Source organism: Malus sylvestris, chromosome 7 (genome assembly GCF_916048215.2).
Source record: "Malus sylvestris chromosome 7, drMalSylv7.2, whole genome shotgun sequence".
NCBI lineage: Eukaryota > Viridiplantae > Streptophyta > Magnoliopsida > Rosales > Rosaceae > Malus > Malus sylvestris.
In genome coordinates, this window is record NC_062266.1 from 15475335 (window position 1) to 15496351 (window position 21017).

Sequence of the window (21017 nt, forward strand, 5' to 3'; positions counted from 1 at the left end):
AGTGTTTTTGAGCAGTTTTGGTGTGTTTTAGTGTGTTTTGAAGTAAAAATCCGAAAATCACATAAAAATTTGAAAAATTTGTTTGAAAACCCCAAAAAGAGTTGTTTTTGTGTGTTTGTTTGTGTCTTAGGGTACCTTCCAACACAATGATGAGGATTCGGTTTGTAATTACATGGCTGTTAAAAAGAGTGATTAACATGGATGAAAGTTTGATTTACTCTTTGTTTATGCTTGGTTGTGGTTATAACTTATGAATTCACATGCAATCATAAAAGAAAAAATTCAGTTTTTTTTTTGTAACATGCTTGAAGGAAGGAACTCAAACTAACGCTACAACCTTGTGAGACTTGAGCCTAAACGTTTATTTGGAGAGTTAAAATCTGTGCATTCTTTGTTTTCTAAGTCGTTGCATGATCTCATTATTCTTTGCTTGGTTGCTACTTAGAAGGCGTTTCATCATTTAGTTCCAAATGCTAGAACTCATGCCCATTTCATTCAAAGCATGTTATTGATTTGCATAACACATATTCAAGATGAAGTTGTGTAGTGACCACCACCTTAGCCAAATGCCGTGTGCCCTATGTCATTATGTTTTGTAGGTTTTAACCCCATTGAGCCTTGTTAGCCTTCATTATTTGTTAACCCATGTTTTCCTCACCTAGCCTAGTTAGGACCATCCATACCCTTGTTCTTAAAAGCATAGTAAAGCATGATTCGAATTGAATTCCTTTTGATCTATGTTGGCAGAAACTAAGTGTGGGGGAAGTATTTTTTTCGTGAGGAATTGTGTGCCATAGGCACGGCAAAGAAAAGAAAGAAAAAAAAATTCGAGGAAAAAGAAAAAAATGAAGAAAAAGTATGAAAAGTATGAAAAAGAGTTGAAAAGTTGAGAAAAAGAGTTCCAAAGTATTGTTTGTTGAAGTAAGGGTCCAAAACAATGAATTTGACCCTAAGGAGTTGTTTAAGTCTCCCCCTTGTGTTTTAAAGTTAATTTCTGCAATCTAAGTGAATTCTAAGTCTCAATTTCATTGCTTTGCTTACTATTGCTTGAAGAACGTTTGTTTTCCCTTTCCTTTCCTTGTTAGCCAATACCCCAAGCCCCATTACAACCCTTAACTTCTATCTTGAGTGTTATGTGTTTCAATTTGTGGAGTTTGAATTTGGTATGAGCATATGGTGTCACTGGTTCTCGCATCTAAGTAGTAGCATTCCATTCATGAGATCATATCTAAACATGCTTCTTAACTCTAGAAATTGCGTTCTTTGTGATACATATATGTGAGCATTCGTTTTCATATCTACATCAATCTTCTCACATATGACTAGTGTAGGGTGTGTAGTTAGAAAATCTGAGTGAAAATAGAGTGTATATCTTGTAAGGAATTGAGGGAATTCTCTAAGGCATGTTACTACATTCAAAGCATTGTTTTAATTGATTACTTGTGAACTAGTAAGTAGTGGCTTTAATTAAGTATGTGCTTGTGTAAAGATGACTCAAATCTGTGGGGATAACAATCTTTATCATGTCATGTGCATTGGAAATCCCTGAGGCAAACGTTGGAAGGTTTAGGTTTTGTTTTGGTTAGTTTGTTTCGTTTTGTTTCCTTCCTTTTGTTTGTTTTGCTCGAGGACTAGCAAAAGCTAAGTGTGGGGGAATTTGATAGGAGCATATTTATGCTACTTAATTGGCTTGTTCTCATGCATTTAGGTTGTGTTTACTTAGCTATTTTAGTGTTTAAAGTCACTTTTGTGTGTTTTCAGGTTCTAAGGTCAAAGTGTGCAAAAAGAAGCAAAATGGAGTTTGGAATGCATGTCACATATTTGGAGCCAAGGTTTGGACGAATTTGAAGGCTTGAAGATGATGATTCCTACTTGAACAAGGTTTCCTAGTTGAAGTAGGAAAGTGCTTACATGAAGGAGGATTCCTAATCAACGAAGGATTCCTAATTGACGAAGGATTCCTAATTGAAGATGGATTCCTAATCACATGAGGATTCCTAGAAGAACAAGGATTCCTACTCCAACAAGGATTCCTACTTGAAGTAGGAAAGTTAAGCCAAGGTTTCCTACTTTGGTTTGATTTTTCCTAATTGTCCCTAAAAGTTCCAGCAATTATGAAGATTTTCTAAGCATTCTAGGACACAAAACAAAAGCCTAGAACCCTTATGGACCCCTTGCCACACTCCCTTGCCCTTTCCTCTTCCTTGCCGTGCAAGGGAGAGGGCTCTTTCCTGTTTTGGAGCATTAAAACACCTTCCTTTTTATGCTTTAAACCCTGGCCGAATTTCCTTGACCTTTCCTTTTAATTTTCTGATTTGTTTCCTTAATTCTAGAAGCTTTAAACTTAATTCCTGATTACCTAATTAGCCTAGGGTTTTTAATTTCCTAATCCCTTTAAATAAACAGGTTTGTGCAGCCACAAACATCTCCATTCAGCCACACACTCTCCCAAATTCGTCAAACCCCATCCACAACCTCAGAAACCATTCCTCCTCCATCTCTGCCGATTTCCACCACCATTCTTCATCTCCACACCTTCCACACAACACCCATACACTACCCCCAAGCCTTGCCGTGCCCCTACACCATCCATAATCCATTCTACATCACACAAACCCCCCAGAAATCATCCACACCCAATCTGCCGCAAGGGGAAGAGAAGGAGACAGTTCACAAAGTTGTTTGGCTCTTCAATCTGAGTTGTTGAACAATTTTAGGTGTATTCTATCTTATATTTCAATGTCTACTTCTTGTAATCTTTGTTTTTCATTGAGTATGATTGGCTAAATTCGTTTTGGCTAAGGGTGTATTCGAAACCATGTTTATTTATGTGAAATAAATTGATTACTTCCAGTTATCGTTTCATAAGTCGTGAATACAATTTGCTTAACCGTTTAATTCAAAACTTATTCTTGTATGTTGATTGAGAGTGCACACTTGATTTGCATGCTGGAATTTGGTGCTAGAATATAAGTTTGTTTCACCTAATCGTTATGAATTTATATTCGCAAGTAGTGAAGATCGCTAGTCACGATCGTGTTAAGTAGATTCATGGCAGGAGTATCATGCTTTTCATAGTTACAATTGCCTTGTCGATTCTTATGATTTCCAAAGAACTTAATGATTCTAACTTGTATCTTTATCATGTTGTTCATATAGAGAACTTGTTAGGAATAATTTGTTTGCGATGCATATTCATCCAATTCAATGATTCTAGGGAAATCTGAAAGTTAATTTAAGCGAACCTAATTAACTTGGAGTGTCGAGGTTCATAATTTATTGAATTGATAACTGGAAATCGATTTACGTTGCATAAATTTCATGGGTGGAGAAGAACCCCTTAGCCATTCCATCATCCATTGATTCATCACAATTTTGTCTTACAATCTGTTTTCTTTTTCAATCTGCCCATTTAATTATTTTCGTCCAAAATCAATCCCACCTTATTCCTTTAAGTCATATTACTTAGAACTTGTCTTAGAATATGTTTTTAGGTGTTTTAGGTCATTAGGAAACCAAAATTCGTCCAAGTTGTGTTAGAGTCCCAAAACTGCCCAGAAAGTGGTTTTTAGGCAATTTTGAGTGTTTGTTTGCTGTTTTGAGTCTTTTGGTTTGTTTTAGTATTTTAGATTTTAGTTTTGCATTCTTTGAGTCTAGTTTAGTATTTTAAACTTTGTTTTACAGATTTGAGTCAGTTTAGAGTGTTTTAGCAATCCCTCCTAATCCCCGGTTTAAGAACGATCCCTACTTATCCATACTACATTTGTCAACAAGAGGGTTTAATTTGTGTGTCAACATAATTTTCACATCAAGCAACAGGTGTTTTGTTAACCAAAGCTCCTCCCGTTAAGGCATCTAGCATTTGTCTTTCAATTGGAAGAAGTCATTCATAGAAATTTTGAAGGAGAAGCTTTTTTTTCATTTGATGTTGAGGACATGATGCAACGAAAGTCTTGAAACACTCATAATACGCCGTAAAGGATTCTCCTTGATTTTGTTGAATGCCACTAATCCTCTTCCTCAAAAGAATGACGCTTGACATTGGAAAGAACTTCCCTAAAAATGCTCTCTTCATGCTTTCCCAAGAAGTGACAGTTCCAGGTGCCAATTCATACAACCAATCCTTAGCCTTTTCCAAAACAGAGAATGGAAAAGCTTTCATCTTCAATATGTTTCCATCGACGTTGAATGGGGTCATGCTTGAACAAACCACTTCGAATTCCTTCAAATGCTTGTTTAGATCCTCCATGGATAGCCCATGGTACTTTGGAATGTGATGCAGCAAATTGGACTTCAACTCGAACTCTTCGGTCTTGCCTTGAGCTGCTGTGGGATATAGAATGCATAGGGGCACGACATTATCCAATCCCGAAGTTAAAAGTTCCTTCATTGTTCAATTGTCCATTGCCATGACTTGTGTTTCCTCGAATTCCTGAGATGTGGCCTCTTCTTACTCTTCTACTTCTTCTTCTTCAAGCTCGGGTTCAAGGTTAGTTGGGTTAGACTCTTGCTGATTCCTTTTCCTTCTCAAAGTTCATTCAAAATCGTCGTCAAAATCAAAGATATGCTCACGAACTGATTGAGAACTTCGAGTCATAAACTAATACCTAAAAACAAGAAGACAAGACAAAGTCAGAAACTAAAATAAAATACACGAAAAAGAAAAAGGGGGATTAGCAAAGTTGCTAATCCCCGGCAACGGCACCAAAAATTTGATGTGATATAACCTCGCACACAAATTAAACCCTCTTATTGGCAATTGTAGTCAAGATGTAAGTATGCATCGTTCTAGGCCGGGGATTAGGAGGGATTGCTAATCTTCTTAAAACTGACTCAAAAACACAAAACTAGGCTTGAAAACATTTAACTAGACTCAAAGAACTCGAAAAAAACAAGAGAGACTCAAAGCAGCACAAAATAATTAAATAGACTCAAACTAGACACTAAAGGGTGATTTGGACGAAAATTGATTTTAACTTGATTCAAAACACTTAAAAACACAAGTTTGGACAGATTCTAACTAATTTGACACAACAAAGTAAAGGGGATTGGGTTTTTGACAAATTTAAAGGAAAGACAAGTAGATTAAAGACTTAAACAAGTTTGGCACGAAATTGGGGGAAATTATGGGTGATTGGCTAGCTAGAGGGTTCTTCTCCATGTTGGAAATGTGCCCTAAAACCAATCATGTAATGATACTTTACGGACATTTCACATGTTAAACTAATCTAGTTTAATATCAAGGGCAAAGATTATTGTTTTAAGCCGTCTCATATAAATGTTATATGCTTAAACGATAAGTCCAAGGAATATGTAATTAGGAGAATGTAATTTAAACAAGTTAGATTTATGAGACCATTCTCATTCGTATACATATCCTAAGCGTTCCTGATCATAGGATTGCCAATTGGGCATTGACAGTCCGTTAAGATCAGTATGTGCTATGTTTTCTCTTAGTGAGAGTGACTGGTCTCGAGTCATTGGTGTGATTGACACCAAGACAAGCATGTAGGTGCTCAATAGCGAATGAGTCCACTGAACACGATCAACGAAGAGTTCTCATACTCATGTCACATGAGAACTCATGGTTGGGATAATGCAAAGTAGTCCTTTGACCTGAGGCATCATAGTTGTCTTGTGGTTAGGTCATTGATCTTTGATTATGTCAAAGTCACTCCATTCGCGGGTGTCCACGGCATTGTTGGGGTTAAGCCACTTAGCCATGGAGGCAAGTGAATGCGCAACAAGGGATCTCTAACCTTCAAACCGTTTGAGGGAGAATACTCTATGATATGATTAAGAATCTCTGATCAGAGTATGAATGAGATTTAGGAAGTCGTTCCAAATCACATTCAAAGTAATCATATAAGTAAATGAATCACATTGGATAGTAGACATGAATAAACTATCAAACCAAACACTGTGATCAAGAGTATTGTATTAGAGAAAGACCGTATTGCATTGTAATCCTAAACTGAATAGGTTCTCCACCTCTTCTGATTAGCTTGGGTAATCATGACATACTGCTAGGTGTCACTCATGGTTTGTGGAAGCCCTAAACGTGTATAAACACTAAAGGGAGAATTGAAAGTAAGTTTCAATTCACAATCGATTTGAAAGAGTTTTAATCGCCCACTGCCTCACTAAAAGGAACCTAATGGATCGTACACCGTGTAAGGTACAGATTGAAGAAACAACGGAGATGAGTAAGAATAATTATATGGTTTAATTATTTATGGCAATGATTAATTAATATGTTAATTAATCAAACGAATAAGTTCGTTAAAGACCTCGGGATAGTATTGGACCTTAAGGCCCAATGCGCTTTGAACGTCAAGTCCATTGACTTAAGTTGTATGACAACTTAATGAATAATGACTCACAAAGGCCCAAATAGCCCAATAATACCCTAAGGCCGGCCATTTAGAGGAAGGGTAATGAACTTGCTTTAATTACAAGTTTGCCACTCCAATGAATAAAGGTATAAATATGACTTTATAGCCAAAATTCATTTAGGGTTTTTTGAGCAAATTGGAGAGAACACAAAGCTCTCCTTTCTCTCTAAAGAGGCCGGCCACCCTTTGAGGGATTAGCTAGTAATCTTTCTCCTCCAAGGTCACTCATCTCTTCTTCACATCTTACCTTGGTGTGGAGACTTAGAGGTTCTCTATTTTGAGAACTTGGAGAAACATATTCTTCCATCCAAATCCATGGATCTAAGAAGCAAGGAATGAAGGCCCTCTCCTTGGGTGATTAGCCTTTGCTTATGCAAAGAGGAATCTACAAAGGTATAAATTTCTCAACTCACTTTGATTTGAGTTGAGTCTTGGTTCACCTAACTACTAGGCTTTGAATTTAATGAAGGATTTATTTTGTAAAACATGTTCATTTGAGCAATATCATATAGCATGCAATTAACAATTAAAGGCGGAATCATGCTTACATGCACTCAAAAACAAAACATTTACCCATGAAATTCAAAGCCTAGTAGATTGGTGAACCAATAATCAACTCAAAACATAAGTGAGTTGAAATTAATACCTTTGTAGATTCCTCTTTGCATAAGCAAAGGCTAATCACCCAAAGAGATAAGGGCCTTCATTCCTTGCTTCTTAGATCCATGGATTTGGATGGAAGAATAGGTTCTCCAAGTTCCCAAAATTGAGAACCTCTAATTCTCGACACCAAGGTTCGATTGTAGAAGAAATGAGTGACCTTGGAGTAGTAGGATTGCTAGATGTACCCTCCAAGGTGTTGGCCTCTTTAGAGAGAAAATGGAGAGACAATTCTCACCTATTTTCCCCAAAAATAAACCCATTTTTCACTTATTTTCCTTAATGATTATTTAGTTATAAAGTCATTTATATAGTCACTTCTTTAAGTGACCTAAACAACCAAAACCCTAATTCATTTCATCATGGCTGGCCATTTAGGGGATTTTTGGGCTTTTGGGCTTTAATGAATCTTTATTCATTAAATTGTCATACAACTTAAGTTAATGGGCTTGACGTTCGAAGCCCATTGGGCCTTAAGGTCCAAAATTATCCCGAAGTCTTTAACGAACTTATTCGTTTGATTAATTAACATATTAATTAATCCTTGCCATAAATAAATGATTAAACCATTTAATCATTCTTACTCATTTCCGTTTAATCTCCAATCTCCACCTTTCACGGTGTGCGATCCATTAGGTTCCTTTTAGTGAGGTAGTGGGCGATTAAAACCATTTTACATCGATTGTGAATTGAAACTATTTTCAATTCTCCCTTTAGTGATTATACACGTTTAGGGCTTCCACAAACCATGAGTGACACCTAGCAGCATATCATGGTTACCCAAGCTAATCAGAAGAGGTTAGAGAACCTATTCAGTTCGAGATTACAAATGCAATACGGTCCTTCTCTAATCTAATACTCTTGACCACATTGTTTGGTTTGATAGTTTATTTTCTCATGTCTACTATCCAATGTGTGTCTTGTGCTTATATGATTACTTTGAATGTGATTCGGAACGCATTCCCTAATCTCATTCATACTTTGGCCAAAGATTCAAATCATATCAGAGAGTATTCTCCCTCAAACGGTTTGAAGGTTAGAGATCCCTTGTTGCGCATTCACTTGTCTCCATAGCTAAGCGGCTTGACCCCAACGATGCCGTGGACACCCTCCTGGTGGGATGACTTTGACATAATCAAAGATCAAGGTCTTAACCACAAGACAACTATGATGCCTCAGGTCAAAGGACTACTTTGCATTATCCCAACCATGAGTTCTTATGTGACATGGAATATGAGAACTCTTCGTTGATCGCGTTCAGTGAACTCATTCTCTATTGAGCACCTACCGTACTTGTCTTGATGTCACACACACCAATGATTCGAGACTAATCACTCTCCCTGAGAGAAGACATAGTACGTACCGATCTTGACGGACTGTCAATGCCCAATTGGCAATCCTATGATCAGGAACGTTTAGGATGTGTCTACGAAAGAATGGTCTCAAGAATCTAACTTCATTAGATTACATTCTCTCAATCACAAATTCCTTGGACTTTATCGTTTAAGCATATAACATTTATATGAGACGGCTCAAACAATAATCTATGCCCTTTATATGTTAAACTAGATTAGTTTAACATGTGAAATGTCCGTAAAGTATCATCACATGATTGGCTTTAGGGCACATTTCCAACATTTAATGGGTAATGTTTTGTTTTGAGTGCATGCAAGCATGATTCCGCCTTTAATTTGTTAATTGCATGCTATAGATGTTGCTCAAATGAACATGTTTTTCACAAAATTTTCTTCAAGTGGTATCGGAGCCTAGGTCTAGTAGTTGGTGAATCCTTTTGGGTTTTGTATTATCATAGTTTATGATTTGAATGTTGTAATTGTTACAAGCTTTATTCTTGCTTCTTTGAATGTAAATTTTGTTAGAAAATTTGCCATCTCAAATGTTGTAGATGTAGTTCATATGAGCATGAATTTTGGAGCTAAAATTTGGTGCCATGTTTTTGGGAAAATTCGGCCAAATCCAAAGGGTGGATTTTTGGGTTCATGTTTGACTTGTTAAAAGTGTTTTCAAGTAACTTTTGGAACCCCTATGTACCCTAGTTTGGTTATATGTTATTTCCCTTAAGTTTGAGTGGTTTTGGGATGTCTTTGGGTGAAAATTTTTCATGGAGATTTTTTGAGTTTTTAATGAATGTTCTTCATTGTTCTTGATATTTTAGCCAAGAACAAAAATGTTTGATGTTTTGATTCAAAGTTTTGATTTATTTCATAAAGTCTTTGTTTTGTGTTGGTGGGTGTGACTTATCTATCAACAAAACATTTAATGTAATTTTTGAAAGGTGATAGAAATGGTGATGGGTGTGTAAGCATAAAGTCTTTGTTTTGTGTTGGTGGGTGTGACTTATCTATCAACAAAACATTTAATGTAATTTTTGAAAGGTGATAGAAATGGTGATGGGTGTGTAAGAAGTGCTTCTCTTACACACACACCACTTGCATGGCTTTATTCACACCAACCTATTTCCACTTGCATGGCTTTATGACTTAGTTGAAAATTTTTCAAAATTTTTGTGGTTTCACTCTCCAAAACCGGCCACCCTACAAGTGGGGTGTTTTTGGGGCTTTTATGCAATTACATAAAGTTTTGGTACTTTTGTGTATTTTGTAGTTTGACCCAAAAGTTTACGTATTTACGTAAAGGCCCAAAATCATTAAAGGACAAATTGTTTTGTTCCTTTAATGAAGTTTTTCAATTTGTTAAAATTTTTGGGTTCTAGTTGTGATTACATGAAGTAGTGGACTTTTGTGTTTTTACAAAATGAGCTCAAAAGTTTAAGTTTTGCAACATAGCCCAAAAAGCTGAGGTTATTGCATTTTGGCCCAAATTAGGTTGAGAACAAAATGGTTTTGTCTCTTTAAATGAGAATTGGATTTTCATTTCATTTAGCTCCATTTAAATCAATTCTATGGATACAAAAACCAAATGACAATGTTGCATTCAAAGTTTAATTAGTTAAAGCGTTAATTGATTAAAGGGTGATTATGAACCTAAGCCTACAATAATTGAGCTATGTGAAAGGCCGTCTCAAATTTGTTTGAACCATGGGAATGTGTATATTAGATTTTGGTTGTAATTTGATATGATCAAATGTTGTAAAAGAGCATAAGCTCTTCTTTACTTTAAAGTAATTTGTTTTGATCAAATGTTGTAAAAGAGCATAAGCTCTTCTTTACTTTGAAGTACTCATTTTCTTGTTTTATTTGATATGCATGAAATTTGAGTAGTTGGGTCCAACGCCCAATATGAAAAATACGCCTTAATATGATTAAACGCGTAACTAAAATCAATCACCATCCCTAGACCGAGATTCAACACTAGGCTCGTGTTGGATCTAATCAAAGGTTCATAGTCATCCTAAGGCCCTAAGGCAACTATATAGTCCATCAATGAATGCAAACCTTATGTTAGTAGTACCATATACTCTTGCTTTAAAAACCGTTTTACAAGCTTAGTGGGAGTATTATATACTACTAAGTCAATCACATGGACCAATAGTTGTAATAGGACCAAATTGTTTTAATAAGATTAAAATGTATATTTATATGTGATGAGACCTAAAACCCTCAACCAAACCATTATTAAGTTGAAAAGCGTGAAAGTGCTTTTAACACTCTTTCGTGGCCTTCCACCGTGGTGGGCTCCAATCGTTTGTGACTCATACACCGGCTTCACCCTATAATGGGGAAGTTCAAAGTGTGTGCTTACATCCAGGAGGAGTCCATAAACATATATGATGAAGTGAGTGTAGACAACGAGTATGACCAACATGATATAATTCTGAGGTTGTGCTTGAACCCCTACATCAACTAGCATGGTGGGAATGACTTAACTAAGTGCAATGGTGCCAAAATGATATAATTTTGAGGCAATCATTCTCTAGAGGCCAAAACATATGGGTAATTACAAAAGTTGTAAATGGCTAAGAGTTATCCTCTCATCATTATTGTTGCTAGCCAAAATGATATAATTCTGAGGTGGGCTTGGTAATGATTAGTCTCCCATACCCTACTAAGAGTTTCCTCCAAAACTCTCGAATTCCGATGAGGGATATGAAATTTGCCAAAAATAGTGGGTGGTGCTATTTGATTTAAAGACCCGAATCAAATGGCTTAAAATCAATCAATTTATATTCGTTATGTATTTGTTTACCAATATATTTGCAAATGCTATCCAAAACTTAACAAAGAAAAGCTGAATGCTTTAGTTTCCGGACTTGGTACCACAATCCCAAAGATTGTCTTAAATGGATTGTATATGTACCTAAGTAGTGTAATCCTCACAATCTTCCTATTGATAATGTATCATTGGAAGAACATGTTAGATAAGTCTATCATAAAGAGGACAACACTTTTAATGTCATAGTTCTTCACTTACAAATCGTTGTATGAAGAAATAAGAGTTGCTTTGAACAACCCTTAGCTAATGCAAACACTAGTGCTTGTTTCTCTGTTAAATGAACAAAGAACTTGAGAAGAAAGCACAAGGGCATGGACACTTTATGTGCCATGATTCTTCACTTACAAATTGTTGTATGAAGAAATGAGAGTTGCCTTGAACAACTCTTGAAAGTTTGTAATTATGTTTAGAACATAATGAAGGAAAAATTTTGTCCTAGCTAAGAACAAGTAAGAACATTTGAATACATATGCAAACTATTAACACTTTAAAGTAGGCATGCATTCAAAAACAATTCATAAAACCCATGACTTTCAAAGCCTAGTATATGGTGAACCAATAAACTCTTTAACAACATTAAAGAGAAGTAAAGATTTAGAGTTTCTTTACCCTTGAAGCTCATCCTTGTTTACGTAAGGGATTCACCCAAGTGGAGGGCCTTCAAGTCACCTCCTAGCTCCTTGGATATTGCTTGTGATTTCCTTCTCCTTTTGTGCTCCTTTGGACTTTGTGGATGTAAGGAAAGGATCTCCAAAACACCAAAAGTTTGGTGTCTCTAAGTCTCCACACCAAGGGTTAAGTGTGAAGATGAAATGGATGACTTAGGGAAGAAGAGATTGCTAGATTAATCTCCCTAAGTGGCCGGCCTCTTTGTAGAGAGAAAGAGAGAAAATGTTTCACCTCTTTGCCTCAAAGAAAACCCCAATTACAAAATAGCTATAAAGTTGCTTTTATAACACTTTTCTTTGGTGAGTGGCAAACTTGCAATTAAGCAAACTTTCACCATCTCCTCACCATGGCCGGCCTATATGTTGTGATTGGGCTTATTGCCCATTTTTTTTTAGTTGTCATACAACTTAAACATAATGGGCCTTATGGACCAAAACACTTTTGGGCCCCGAAACCCAAAACCAACTTAAAAACCCCAATACGAACCTTTCGTAAAATTAATTAACTAATTAATTAATCTTGACCATTCTTCAATTAAACCATTTAATTGCATATCCATTTCATTTAATTTCTTCACTATCACCCTTACTCGGTGTACGATCCATTAGGTTCCAATTAGCGAGGTAGTGGGCGATTGTTACTCTTAACGATCGATTATGAATTGAAACCACATTTCAATTCTCCCTTTTATGATTAGTATTTCCTAATCATGAGGGCTTTCACAAACCATGAGTGACACCTAGCAGTATGTCATGGTTACCCAAGCTAAGTAGAATTGGTTGGAGAACCTATCCAGTTGCAACTACAATGCAATACGGTCATTCTCTAATACAATACTCTTAATCACATTGTTTTAGTGATAGTTTGTTTCATGTCTACTATCCAATGTGATACATATCTATATGATTCCCTTGAATATGATTTGGAACAAACTTCCTAAGTCATATTCATATGCTTTGGCCAAAGACTTTAGAATCATATCTTAGAGTATACTCCTTCCACCATGGAAGGTTAGAGATCCCTTGTTGCGCATTCATATGCCTACATGACTAGATAACTTGACCCCAACAATGCCGTGGACACTCCGAGGGAATGCCGTTGACATGATCAATGATCAAGGACCTAACCATTAGACATCTATGATGCCTCAGGTCAAAGGACTACTTTGCATATTGCAACTTTCGAGTTCTTACTTGACATGTATGTTCAAACTCTCTTTTGATCGTTGTTTAGTGTACTCGATTACTCTTTCGAGCACCTATGTGTTTGTCTTAGTGTCCAACACCAAATGACTTGAGACTAGTCATATTCACGCTTGAGTCGACATAACACATACTAACCATAGCGGATTGTCAATACCCAATTGGCAATCCTATGGCTAGGAATGTTTTAGGAATGAACATAAGAGAATGGTCTTGATAATCTAACTCACTTAGATCACTTGTCTCTTAGATCAAATATATCCCTTGGATTCCCTTATTACTTAAACACATGATACAATAAATAGTGATTAACAATAAGCTTTGCCCTTCATTAAACATATAAAAGTTTAATACATTAAGTATTCCAAAAAGCTATTACATCAAATGAGTGGCTTTGTGGGCATACTTCCAACAATCTCCCACTTGCACTCAAAGCCATCCTCCCATGTATCTAATACCCATCCTTTCCATATGACGGTCAAGCTGGATTTGAGACATTGGCTTTGTCAGTGGATCTGCTACGTTATCGGCTGAAGCAACTTTGAGAATGTTGACTTTCCCCTCGGTAGCATATCTTCTAATGATATTAAAGCGTCTGTCAAAATGCCTGTTCTTTTGATGTGCCCTGGGTTCCTTGGCTTAAGCTATCGCCCCACTATTATCACAGTACAAAGTTACTGGTGATGTAATGGTTGGAACCACCCCAAGTTCAGTGATGAACTTCTTCATCCAGAATGCTTCTTTGCCGGCTTCAGCTGCAGCGACATATTCAGCCTCTGTTGTGGAATCAGCAATTACACTCTGTTTCTTGCTCTTCCAACTGACAGCCCCACCATTCAGAGTGAATACATATCCGGAGTTAGAACTTCTATCATTGACGTCAGATTGGAAATCTGCGTCTGTATAGGCTTCCACTCGCAACTCTGTTGCTCCTCCATATACGAAGAACATGTCCTTAGTTCTTCTTAAGTACTTAAGGACCGTCTTGACAGCTGCCCAGTGTTCTGGTCCTGGGTTAGATTGATATCGACTATTAATGCTCACAGCATATGCAATATCAGGCCTTGTGCATATCATGGCATACATGAGACTCCCTATGGCAGAAGCATAAGGAATCATATTCATTTGCCGTATCTTTTCAGGAGTCTTAGGTTCCATGGACTTAGAAAGGTGAATTCCATGTCTCACAGGAAGAAAACCTTTCTTAGATTGTTCCATCTGGAACCTACTTAGCACCTTATCAATGTACATAGATTGGGATAATCCAATTAATTTTCTGGATCTATCACGATAGAGCTTTATCCCAAGTACATAAGATGCATCTCCTAAATCTTTCATGTGGAAGGTTTTGGACAACCACACTTTTACAGAAGAAAGTATTGCAGTGACATTCCCGAATAGTAATATGTCATATACATATAACACTAGGAATACAACTGCATCCCCAACGACCTTTTGATAAACACAATTGTCGTCTTCGTTTTGAGTAAAACCAAACATTTTGATTTCAGTGTCGAAACGAATGTTCCAGCTCCTGGAGGCTTGCTTAAGTCCATAAATGGACCTTTGAAGCTTGCATACCTTAGTCTTTTCAGACTTGGACACGAAACCTTCGGGTTGAGTCATATAGAGCTCTTCCTCTAGGTAGCCGTTCAGAAAGACACAATTGTCGCCTTCGTTTTGAGTAAAACCAAACATTTTGATTTCAGTGTCGAAACGAATGTTCCAGCTCCTGGAGGCTTGCTTAAGTCCATAAATGGACCTTTGAAGCTTGCATACCTTAGTCTTTTCAGACTTGGACATGAAACCTTCGGGTTGAGTCATATAGAGCTCTTCCTCTAGGTAGCTGTTCAGAAAGGCCGTCTTCACGTCCATTTGCCATATCTCATAATCATGGTACGCAGTTATAGCAAGCAAAATCCAAATGGACTTAATCATGGCTACATGAGAGAAAGTTTCTTCATAGTCAATCCCTTCTCTTTGCCTGTAACCCTTGGCTACTAGTCTAGCCTTATAAGTCTCCACGTTCCCATCAACGCCTATCTTCCTCTTGAAGACCCATTTGTTTCCAACAGGTACAATACCTTCTGGAGGGTCTACAAGAGTCCAGACCCGATTTTGATACATGGAATCCATCTCGGATTTCATGGCCTCTTGCCATCTCTTTCAATCAATGTCGGACATTGCTTCAGTGTAGTCCCTAGGGTCATTCTTTGTGTCATTGTCACCTAGAAGGTGCAATTCCTCAAAGTCATTGTCTAAGACATACCTCTTAGGTGGCTTACTAACCCGTTCAGATCTACGTGGAGCTAGGGGTTCAGGAACAGGGTTGTCAATATGTCGAGTGCTTGTTTGTGGTTCATTATTAATCTCATTAATTTCCATCTCTTTGCTTATAGTTCCTTTGAGAACGAATTCGTCCTCTAGAAACTTAGCAGTTCTGGCGACAAAGACTTTCTGGTCGTCAGGATGGTAGAACTCATATCCCATAGTTTCTCTAGGATATCCCACAAAATAGCATCTTACTAATCTCGCTTCAAGCTTAGTAGCTTCAAGCTTTTTGACATATGCTTCACAACCCCAAATCTTAACATGATTAAGACTTGGCTTTCTTCCATGCCATATCTCATAGGGTGTTTGTGAAACTGATTTGGAAGGTACTCTATTAAGCAAGTAAGCTGCTGTATATAGAGCGTATCCCCAGAATGTTACTGGTAGATCAGCGGAACTCATCATAGAACGAACCATGTTCATCAAGGTTCGATTTCTCCTTTCAGAAACTCCATTAAGTTGTGGAGTTCCCGGTGGAGTCCACTGTGATATTATTCCACACTCTTTGAGATAATCTAGGAACTCATTACTCAGATATTCACCCCCTCGATCCGATCTTAGGATCTTTATCTGTTTCCCAGTTTGCTTCTCAACTTTATTCTTGAATTCCTTGAACCTTTCAAAGGATTCTGACTTGTACTTCATAAGATATACATAGCCAAACCGAGAGTGATCGTCGGTGAATGTGATATAGTAGGAGAAGCCTCATCTTGACGTAGTGGACGTAGTGGATTAACCCTAGAATTTCAGTGGCACGCTCTCCTTTTCCAGTAAATGGAGATTTGGTCATCTTCCCTTTCAAGCAACATTCACAAGTACCCATTTGGTCATTACCTAATGGGCAGATATATCCGTCTTTCGACATCTTGTGAATCTTATCAAGGTTCACATGTCCAAGTTTAAGATGCCACATCTTTTCTTGGTTAACTTCTTCTCTAGCCCTTTTGGGTTTTGAGGTATTCCCGCTTGCAATACAGTGCATCCCACTATTCGTCTCTCGGTGAAAAAGTCCCTCTATCATATTACCATGAGAGATAATACGACCGTTCAAGTATAAAGTGCAACTCATTTTGTCAAACAATACTGAGTGCCCATCTCGTAAAAGCTTAGAGATGGAAATCAAATTCTTTATACATGAAGGAAAATATAAACAATTTTTAAGTTCCAGGACTTCCCCAGATGGTAGGTTAAGCATGTAGGTGCCTATTGCTTTTGCAGAGATTTTAGTGCCGTTCCCAACTCGCACAACCATCTCTCAATTGCGCAATGACTTGCTCCCCGCTAGTCCCTGCATCGTATTACAGATATGTTGACTAGCACCTGAATCAAATATCCAGGAATTGTAGCTCACTGTAAAAGCACTCTCTATGACAGAAATAGTCTCTTCAAAAGTTCGTGTCATAAGGCTCGCAATGCGCATCCTGTATTTCTTCTTCCAACGTTCATCTTTTCCACAATGAAAGCATGTTCCTTTGGATTTCTTTGCCTTCTTCTTATGCAACCTTTTCCTTGTGATTGCATTCTCACTGCCACTGTCCCTTTTGAAACCTTTTTCAAATTTACAGCACATGTCAATCATCTCGTTTAAAGCATGATCGAATCTATTCACTTTATAGTTTACAATAAACTTAGTGAAATCATCCGAGAGAGAAGCAAGGAAAAAGTCTTGGGCCATTTTCCCATCGATGGAAGTTCCTAAACTTTTAAGATCTTTAAATATCTTTTCCATCTTTTGTCCATGTTCATGGACCGATGTCCCCTTTGCCATTTTGGCATTCGTTAGACTACAAACATTTGAGAATCGTACATTACTAGTTTCAATGTCATGCATCTTATGCAAACTTTCAACCATGGCATAAGAAGTGTCCATGTGCTTATGTAGCTTCATAAGTTCCTCACTAAGTGAAGTGAGGATTGAGCATTTGGCTTGTAAGTCATCCTCATAGTGTCTAACATAATTTTGACACTCCTCCTTTGAAGCTAGTTTCGTAGGAGGTACATGAGGAGGGGATTGCTTAAGCACATACAATATGTCTTTCACCTTTGAGACATTCTCAATGCGGCGATACCAAGCAAGGAAACGTTGGCCCTTAAGGCCCCTTTTGTCAAGTATAATGGTGGGTATAATTTTAGGCATGTCGTTAACTACATAACATAACAGAAATCGTATTAGATTGTTTGTTTAAAACTATTTGATTGGGTCTTTGAATCAAATAGTACCACCCACTATTTTTGGCAAATTCCACATCCCTCAATAGAATTCGAGAGTTATATTGAACTCTTAGCGGGGTATGGGAGACTCACCATTACCAAGCCCACCTCACAATGATACGATGTTGGTTAGCAAAAATAATGATGAGAGAATAACGCATTATTCATTTACAACCTTTTGTAATTACCCATCCGTTTGGCCTCTAGAGAATGTTGCCTCACGATGATACGATGTCGGCTCCATTGCACTTAGTTTAAGTTATTCCCACCATGCTTAGTTTGTGAAGGGGTTCAAGAATAGCCTCACGATGATACGATGTCGGCTATCCTCGTTGCCTACACTCACCTCATCATATGTTTATGGACTCCTCCTAGATGTAAGCACATACTTTGAACTCCCCCATGATAGGGTGAAGCCGGTGCATGAGTCACAAACGATTGGAGCCCACCACGGTGGAAGGCCTACGAAGAGATGTTCAAAACATCTCTCGCTTATCAACTTAATATTCGTTTATCGAGGGAGTAGTTTTGGGCTACATCAAAATCATTTTAATCATATTAAAAGACCTTGGGCCTATCACAACTATTGGTCCAAGTTAATATGAATTTAGTAGTTTATAATACTCCCACTATTTACAACACAAATGATGGACTTATGTCCATTTACAACAAATTGAATTAATCAAATTACATTCAAATCTACACTACCAAACCCAAACATTCATAATGTAAAGCGGCCAATCACATAGCTCAATTATCGAGGCATTTGGTTCATAATCACCCTTTTCTCAATTAATCACATTAACTAAGAAAGCAACTTAAACAATTGGTTTTTGGATCCATAGAATTGATTTAAATGGAACTAAATGAAATAAAAATCCAATTCTCATTAAAGAGACAAAACAATTTTGTTCTCATTTTATTTGGGCCAAAAGGAAACTATGACCACAACAATTGGGCCATAATGCAAATACAAAAACTTTTGGGGTCACTTTGTAAAAACACAATAGTCCACAACTTCATGTAATTACAACTAGATCCCAAAATTTTATTAATGTAAAAACATCATTAAAGGATCAAAACAATTCGTCCTTTAGAGTTTTTGGGCCTTAACGTAAAAACGTAAACTTTTGGGCCAAAGTGCAAATACACAAAAGTATCAAAACTTTATGTAATTGCATAAAAGACCCCAAAAGTACCCCCACTAGGGGGTGGCCAGTTTTGGAGTGTGAATGAGTGTGAAAGGGTTTTATGCAACTTGATTTTGGTGGGTGAGGTAAAGGTGAAATTGATGGTTTGTAAGAAAATGTTTTGTAAAACATTAATGAGTTTTGACAAACATTAAAGCCAAAATTAATGTTTCACCAATAACTTTCACCCATCAAAATTAAACCAAAACATTATGAAAAACATAAAACTTTTGAATCAAAACTTCAAACCTTTTTGTTCTTGGCAAGAACTTCAAGAACATTTGAAGAACACCATGAAAACTCATAATAGCTCCATGAATGTTTTCATTCACCAAAACTCAATTTTTCACCACTCAAAAGAGGGCTAATATCCTAGGGTACTTAGGGGTTCCAAACGTCACCTTAAAACCATTTTAACAAGACAAACATGAACCCAAAAAGTCACCCTAAGGATTTGGCCGAATTTCCCAAAATACATGGCACCAAATTTTAGTTCCAATATTCATGCTTAAATGAAATACATCTACAACATTTGAGATGCTAAATTTTCTAGCAAAATTTATATATTCAAAAGCAAGAACAAAGCTTGTAACATTTACAACATTTAAATCACAAATCATGAAAATCACAAAACCCAAAAGGATTCACCATAAACTAGGCCTAGGCTCTGATACCACTTGAAGGAAAATTTTGTCCTAGCTAAGAACAAGTAAGAACATTTGAATACATATGCAAACTATTAACACTTTAAAGTAGGCATGCATTAAAAAACAATTCATAAAACCCATGACTTTCAAAGCCTAGTATATGGTGAACCAATAAACTCTTTAACAACATTAAAGAGAAGTAAAGATTTAGAGTTTCTTTACCCTTGAAGCTCATCCTTGTTTACACAAGGGATTCACCCAAGTGGAGGGCCTTCAAGTCACCTCCTAGCTCCTTGGATATTGCTTGTGAGTTCCTTCTCCTTTTGTGCTCCTTTGTACTTTGTGGATGTAAGGAAAGGATCTCCAAAACACCAAAAGTTTGGTGTCTCTAAGTCTCCACACCAAGGGTTAAGTGTGAAGATGAAATGGATGACTTAGGGAAGAAGAGATTGCTAGATTAATCTCCCTAAGTGGCCGGCCTCTTTGTAGAGAGAAAGAGAGAAAATGTTTCACCTCTTTGCCTCAAAGAAAACCCCAATTACAAAATAGCTATAAAGTTGCTTTTATAACACTTTTCTTTGGTGAGTGGCAAACTTACAATTAAGCAAACTTTCACCATCTCCTCACCATGGCCAGCCTATATGTTGTGATTGGGCTTATTGCCCATTTTGTTTTAGTTGTCATACAACTTAAACATAATGGGCCTTATGGACCAAAACACTTTTGGGCCCCGAAACCCAAAACCAACTTAAAAACCCCAATACGAACCTTTCGTAAAATTAATTAACTAATTAATTAATCTTGACCATTCTTCAATTAAACCATTTAATTGCATATCCATTTCATTTAATTTCTTCACTATCACCCTTACTCGGTGTACGATCCATTAGGTTCCAATTAGCGAGGTAGTGGGCGATTGTTACTCTTAACGATCGATTATGAATTGAAACCACATTTCAATTCTCCCTTTTATGATTAGTGTTTCCTAATCATTAGGGCTTCCACAAACCATGAGTGACACCTAGCAGTATGTCATGGTTACCCAAGCTAAGTAGAATTGGTTGGAGAACCTATCCAGTTACAACTACAATGCAATACGGTCCTTCTCTAATACAATACTCTTAATCACATTGTTTTAGTGATAGTTTGTTTCATGTCTACTATCCAATGTGATACATATCTATATGATTCCCTTGAATATGATTTGGAACAAACTTCCTAAGTCATATTCATATGCTTTGGCCAAAGACTTTAGAATCATATCTTAGAGTATACTCCTTCCACCATGGAAGGTTAGAGATCCCTTGTTGTGCATTCATATGCCTACATGACTAGATAACTTGACCCCAACAATGCCGTGGACACTCCGAGGGAATGTCGTTGACATGATCAAAGATCAAGGACCTAACCATTAGACATCTATAATGCCTCAGGTCAAAGGACTACTTTGCATATTGCAACTTTCGAGTTCTTACATGACATGTATGTTCGAACTCTCTTTTGATCGTTGTTTAGTGT